This window comes from Clytia hemisphaerica, unplaced genomic scaffold (assembly GCF_902728285.1).
Source record: "Clytia hemisphaerica strain Z4C2 unplaced genomic scaffold, Clytia hemisphaerica genome assembly, whole genome shotgun sequence".
In the NCBI taxonomy this organism is placed as follows: Eukaryota; Metazoa; Cnidaria; class Hydrozoa; order Leptothecata; family Clytiidae; genus Clytia; species Clytia hemisphaerica.
This window is the reverse complement of record NW_027103863.1, coordinates 57,661-65,224: the sequence shown is the minus strand read 5'-3', so window position 1 is coordinate 65,224 and position 7,564 is coordinate 57,661. Positions and strand designations below refer to the sequence as shown.

Genomic DNA, 7,564 nt, shown 5'->3' with positions numbered 1-7,564 from the left:
ACATGGCCCAAAGAGGCCCGAGAATTCTCGGGCCATGTCGAGGGTCGTACTCAAGAACAATGTTTTTTGGCTTAACAAACCATAGATTGGGCTCTTCCAGAAAAAAAATATACATGGGGGGTGGAGGATATAACAATTTTTAATGATTTACCCCCCGAACAGGGTGACTTTTGGCCCCCCGGACAATAGGTTTTACCCCCCGGACAAGCATCTGCTGACCCCCCGGACACCCCAAATTACCCCCGGACGGAGCAAATTTACCCCCCGGACAAGGCAAATTTTGATGAATTTTTGCTACCCCCCGGAGAAAATATCCTCCACCCCCCCATGTACGAATTTTTTCTGGAAGAGCCCATTGAGACATGAAGAGCCGAGTTACAACTCAAGTAACTCGAACTTTCATAATATTACCCATATCGTTTGCCTCTGAAAAAAGATTTCATGGATGATACCTACATAAAAAGTCCCTCCTATGATAATAAACTATTATTTTTTAGAGGAAGTTATACTAGCAACTCGAACACTCCTAAATGTAACTCTTCAATTTAACTCGGGCCTCATGTGCCATCAATCTAAAACCACTATCTCAGAGAGCTCATTAGCTTCTGACTGACGTCATTTTATATCCGCTTACATAGCCTGGGAATCCAAGCGTTAAACTTTTTTCACAGTCTAGTTTATGATATTTTTGCTGCTGGTTTAACGCTTGGTGCAGGTAACTCGCCTGCAGGGACATTTTTCCCTGCAATGCAGGTTCGGCCTGATTGGCCTGCTTTCGGCGTATTACTTAGCAGTAATTTCGCGCGCATTTTGATAATTTCGATGCGCGCGCATAATTTATGGAAAAAGCTGACTTTGCAGAAAAAAGGAAAACAAATGAAAATGAAAACATAGATTCATTTAGAAACAAAATGGCTGTTGACTGGAAGTCTAAATACATGTGGCTGATGTTTTAATGTGGTTTTTAGTAGTTTTGAAAGTCTTTAGAGCTTGTGAAAGAGTTTTTATGGTAAGTTGATTATGTGTGTTTGCCTGGGTTTCCAAAGTTCAGAAAGTCTGTCAACAAGGGTTCACACACAGACTGTTTATAACATTCTGTGTCAGACTAATCTACCTGCACCAAGCTCTATAATTTTAGAACTTTGTGAGGTGAGGTATTTTTTGTTTTTTCTAAAATTATGAGCTTGGATTCCCAGGCTACCGCTTACACTACCAGCATCACATTGGGTATAGTTCTATTATTTTGTGATTTTGTCTTTAAACAGATGTCATATTTAAAGAATTCAATATTATTTTGATTAGCAAATGTCATTTTGTCATGAAAATAATAATAAACTATCTGGTCAAGCTCATCAATCTAAAACAACCCTTTCTGAGAAGTCACAAGCTTCTGATTGGTGTCTTTTTATATCCATTCACACTATCTACATCACTTTTGGTATAATAAATATTTTGAATGTTTTTGTCTTAAGAGACGTCTTATTTTATGATTCTGTCAATATTTTTCTCAAATATATCAACATTGTGTCAACATTTCAACAATAGAACAAATCACCCTGAACGAACTGAATTTATGTCTAAATAACAGAATGTATCATGTAACTCTATAACTGTTGTAATATGTTTATATTATATAGGACGACTAATATAGCACAAATAACTACCTATTTAATGTTGGGAAATACCCACAATGCTTTTCTCGCCATTTAAAGGGGGTCCATTAGGGGTCCATATTGGGGTCCATATTGGGGGTCCATATCAGGGGTCCACGGTTTGTCTTCTCCCCTTATAAATCACCTACAGGAATACAAATTACAAGAATATAAAGTAGGAATATCAGAAAATATGTTCTTACCTTTGATTTTGTCTGCTAGTTCTGTTGTATATTTTTCAGTGAGAAAATCATATAGCTGTTCAATGTTCATGGAGTTAATGTTTCGCGAATCCATAACGTTAAATATTTGTTACACTGAAAACTTTAGTTTTCTCGAAAATTTGCTGTTGTTTTTTAGACGATGAAAAAATACACTTGAGTTTGATTATAAATACTTGACTTGTCTTGACTGCTTGATATGATACTTGAAGATTGATGTGATGAAAAGTGCACGTGAGTTTGAAATTCGGTTCAAAAACATTTTAGTTTGGCGCGTTGCATTAATTAATTTGCGCGCGTGAATGGCCTAACAGCTCAGAATAAAACGTAAGATAAATTAATGTCTTTAAATATAGTCGGTGTAACCAGACAAACTAGCCCGTGCGATTATATTGTTATGAACTAAGTGCAGTCTATACACAAAACACAGAAGAAAACCGAAAACCATGTTGGTTACTATAAAGACATATATGAAAGAATCGCAGAATCCAATAACTATAACAATTTAGATGAAGGACAATGGAGCCAAAGTTGAAATGAAGAAGACAAGATGTTACAACTTGTGATTGCGGATCCTTAAGCAAGAAACATGTTCACTGCCCATGTGTTGATTGTGAATATTCAGCTGTTTCAGCAAGTACAGAACGTCGCCATTGGAGAACAGCAAGGTATGTTTTTGCTGACGAGGAGGTGGAAGAAGTAGATACTAATGACACTGATAATGAAAACAATGAGACTGGGAATGAGAATATTGACAGTGACAATAATAGCATACTTGATGATAACTCTGAAAGTAACAATAATACTGAGGTCAATAATGATGACGACAATCTTTCCAATAGCAGCAATAACATGAACGAAAACATTGATGACAGTGTTGTCAGTAACCAAGATGAAAGCAATGACGAGGACGTTCAAAGAGATGAAGGAGAAAATTGTGGGGGTGCACCACTACCAGAACCAGATGTTGATCAATTACCCATTGACTTGTAAGTTTAAATGACCTTTAGGTGCTAGGCTAACGTCCCCCAGAGATTTCTGGGCTATACCGTAAGTTGGTCCATTGTCGACATCCGTCTTCTAATTTCGACATCCTTCTTTATAGATAGGAATAATAAGAAGGTTGAAATCACTGATAGACTAAAGATTTTTCCTCTCATTGCGCTAAACAAAGTCAATCAGCGATTCCGACCTTCCTCAGTTTCTATTGTTCCTATCTCTAAAGAAGGGTGTCGAAATTAGAAGACGGATGTCAACGTTAGACCAACTTACGGTATTGTCTGTGGTTTCCGGGAATACACCTTATCGGAAATCCCACAAAAACAATTGCGCTAAAATGGATCCGTTGAAATTGGGAGGTAAACATAAATGGTAGCGCGAATAGCGACGGTATGGCTAGCATTCCATGGAGTACGTTCGCGTGGTACGGCCCAGCTTCAACACTACATTTCCGTCACGTAAATATACTACATGAATTCTAGACCGGTATAAAAGTTCCCGCGTAAAACAAGAACTCATTTGCTTATATCTGGCTTGTTTATGTTCCTAAAAATACACTGAATTTGAAAAAAACAAACAAAACAAAGCTTTCAAGATGCCAGCAGAAGCTATTAGAAAGAGAAAAACAACAACTTCGGTGGTTCTTCAGTTGATTTGGAGGCTCTTTTGGCATCAACATTTTGGGTGTTTTGTAAGGCTTTTTGCCTGAAAACCGCAATATCGAGCTTTGTTTACCTCCCAAAAAGTGTTGCGTAGCAACAACGCGAGGAGGTGGAATTTCCGATAAGGTGTATTACCGTAGTGCCTAGAATTGTGTAATATAAACACATACATCTTGTTATTTCGACATAGCTGTAGAACAGTAGGCTGGTCTTCGAAATAAAAAATCAAACATTAACAAATACATACCAAAGTTATCAATCAATAAGTTATACTGTCCCTATCCACGTCACAGATTGTTACAGTGAGTGGTCCTAAATCCGACAGCCCTGCATAATTCCGACCCCTCAAATAAAGGTTATGCAAAAAAATTTTATGTTTACAAACACTCCTTCTCCAAGTTGAACGATAAACTATTGCAAGAATTCTCAAAACAAATTCAAAACATCTAAAACAAGATGACTATAATGTCAAAATGTCAATAATGTAATTAAAAAGTGTGAGTTGTAAAAGTCTGAATGTACCTTATTGGTATATATTTTCGCGTGTTACAAATTTTTGCGAATCGCGAAATTTTTTCGAAAAAACGTGTTTCGCGTGTATCAAATTTTGCGATTGCCGACTTCTGGAAAATTTTTGTGTGTATTAAATTTCGCGATTCACTGAAAGTGGGAATATAAAGCAAGAAAAAGACTGATTTTGCTTGAAACACAACGTTTTTGATGTAAAAATACTAACAAAATACTAAGAAAAATTTTTTCGCGTGTATTTAATTCCGCAATTTTGTAATTTTGAAAAATTTAAACAGTATTAAATTTCGCGAAAATTGACCAAAAAACTCGCGAAATTAAGTACCCGAGAAAATTTGTAACACGTGAAAATATATACCCAATAAGGTAATTACCTTTTATTGTCATTTATGAAGTTTGACATATTGCAAAAAAAAATTATGTTTCGTATAAGAAGCAATTATTGTTATATAATTATTTGGTTCAACTGGTTTACTGTATCAAATTTCCCAGTTTAGTTGACACTTTGGTATTTTCGTTGCGTCACAGCAAAAGTTTTTTTTTATTTTAGTTTGTATCTTTGAAAGACCACGTCGGATTTAGGCAGGGCTGTCGGATTTAGGACCACTCACGGTACGTAAGAAATGTGAAGTGGGTTTTTTTTGAAAAGGAAATTTTGACTTAAAAAAAAACTAGACAATATGACATTGCAATAGACCTTTTTTCAAAGAGGTCACTCTGTTGAATAATTATGTAGTCCAGCAGAAAATAATGATAAAACCATGCATAATTATTACAATATGTATGATACAGTAATTATGCATGGCTCTATCATTGTTTTTATGGCTGGACTACATAATTATTCAACAGGACGTCCTCTTTGAAAAAAGGTCTATGTTTTAACAATGATCTCATTATGCATTCCATCATTCATTTTTAGAATGGAATTAATTCAAATTCATGTAAAAAAAACAATGAATTTGGCATCTGACATGAACGCATCCCAAAAGCAGACAGAAGAATTACTAATTTATGTTGGCGATTTGCTAAACTTAGCACATCCAGACATTTACGATCACTGGCCTCGAGGCTACTCGTCAGCAGAATCAGTAGTAAAGGCTGGAAATTTGTATTCCTCTGTGAATGAAAAAGCCATCTGTTTTAACATGGAGCATCCATTGTACTATTATACACTTGAACCTGGAGAACCATGCCCAGATTGTTTGGAGATTCCTGATATTCGTCGATATTACCTTTCATTGAAGGGTAAATTTCAAAGATGGTTTTCGAGCCCCCATATGTGTCGACTGATGCTAGATCATTGGAAAAATAAAGATGACTGGTTACACGAAACCGGAACCTCGTTTCCAGCAGATGAAATTTTGCATGGATCACGGTTTAAAGAAGTGAAATGGTTTTGGGATCCTAATTCAATTTGGGCACTCCCTCATCGATGCAGGTGTGAAAATATAATCAATCTTGAAGATGTTACTCAAAACGAACCTCCATCTTTAACTATAACATGTGATAATTGTCAAAGAAGTGAAACAATACGTCCTGTTTATGTCACTGGTGATCCGCGCAATATCGCTCTTATAGGACATTGGGATGGATGGCAAACAGGTTTTGGTAGAGGATATTTAAAAGGCTCAGGTAAATTTGTTCTTATTCTTACTTTTTTGTAAGATGATATCTTTTAAACAAAGAAAGAGAGATGAGAGTTTCAAAAGAATGCTATATTAGCTTAGTCGCAAACATTCAATTAAAGGATATTTAATAAAAAAGAACAAAATTACAGTTTTCGAAAAACTTTGAGTCTCAGAACTGTTCTTAGATTTTTTTTTTTGGCCATTTTGAGCCTTGTTGTTGTATAGGAAAGGTTGTACTCTCATGTGACGAATAAACAGACTATAGATATATTTGGAGGTTGATTCAGCACCTGTAGAGAGTACTGACTAACTTTAATATCAATGGTATTTTGTAATTTTAAATGGTATATAGAATGAACCTGAAATTTGGACAAAGTATTATCTTAAAATTCACCTGATGTAACTTAAACTTGGTTCAATAAAGTGATCAAAATTTTAAACAAACATTTTTACAGTTAGCATTATCTTTTATGCAAAAGATAATCTTTTTTTTAGGTTCCATAGAGCTTACCATTGCCAATATGAGAAAAAAGGAACGCTTTAAAAATGAAAATGTATTTGTGTCATCATTTGTGCCAGAGCACAAGCTTCCAAACAAACAGCCCACTGCTTTGGATCCTTATTTAGAACCACTTGTTGAAGAAATTGAAGAATTGTTTATTGATGGTAAACTATATAAGTTAAATCATTAAAATGCTATCTTGATGGGTTAAAATTTCTGCGGGTATTTATTTTTATGAATTTAACCTAATTTCTTTCATTTTCCTAAGGGTTCTCAGTAAAAAGCAAGAAAAAGTTAATATTTCTTCTGTTAAGGTAGTGCAGAGACTTCTTTTAAAGTTGGGGGCTACCTAAGGGGGGGGGACTTTGTGTTCAGCAACCTAACTGGGGGCTGTGCTAGATTTATTTAGGTTTTCCTTGTGACAAAATGCAAATCTACTTGACATTTGTTAATAGCTTTATTGTGAAAACCTTTGTTAAAGGTTTTTTAGAAGTTGTCCTTGGAACACGTACATTTCTGTTTTCCTCAGGAATAGTTGTTCGGGTTCTATTTTCATATTTGTAAATATTAGTACAGTAAAATAACCTTGAGAAAACTTTTCATAGGTATGGACATTGACTATCCAGAGGTTGATGGTGAGTTTCCAGCGGGTAGATTTAGAGTGCGGTGTATGTTGTTGTGTTGGACTGGAGACTATCCAGCCCAATATCAAGTTGGTAAATTTTCCTGTAAAGGTACTTTTGGTTGCCGTGTAGATAAATGCAAAGGTAATTTTTTTTTGCAAAATTCAGTTATGCGATTAGGGATTTTTAGTAAATAACATGAAAAATTTCTTAACGTTTCATTCATGCTTCATTAATACTGTTATTCAAAAAGTAGTCTTTATTAAGCTTTACTGTGCACAATAGACCTTTTCATAATATTACGTCACGAGCATCACTTGCCTCGTATTCAAACAATTTTCATGGTGATTATGTCCCTCGAGACATTAAATGATTGTTTTATGAATGGAAAGTAGTTTTGATAAAATCCACTGGGAGTGTTAATCACCATGGCAATAATTTCAAAACGTGGCAAGTGATGTTCTTGACGTAATTTATGAAAAGATCTATCTAAAATTAAGTTTTATTTTTTATTTTTTCCAAAGTGTGTCTGGGAAGAATTTAGTTTATCTTGTTGTTTTTTTTACTTATAAGAGGTTCCCAAGTTGCTAATTGTTTGATCAAATTTTTCTAGGCGAGTCAGTTGAAGATGGTGGTTCAACCAAATATTATATTGGTAATCGTCAAAAGTATCTACAACGCTGGGATAAAAGAGACATAAAGATTGAAGCAACCACAATGTACGACATAGAGATGAAGCAATCTATCCA

The 7,564-nt window shown here is 35.1% G+C and overlaps 1 long non-coding RNA gene across 1 annotated transcript; it reads left to right on the top strand.

The window, feature by feature from the left end:
• Nucleotides 1-5,601: 5,601 nt before the first annotated feature.
• LOC136808311 (uncharacterized) lies at nt 5,602-6,827 on the top strand. Its single transcript, XR_010846860.1, has 3 exons — nt 5,602-5,694; nt 6,186-6,356; nt 6,798-6,827. It is a non-coding gene; the product is annotated as an uncharacterized lncRNA (long non-coding RNA).
• The last annotated feature ends 737 nt before the right edge of the window (nt 6,828-7,564 follow it).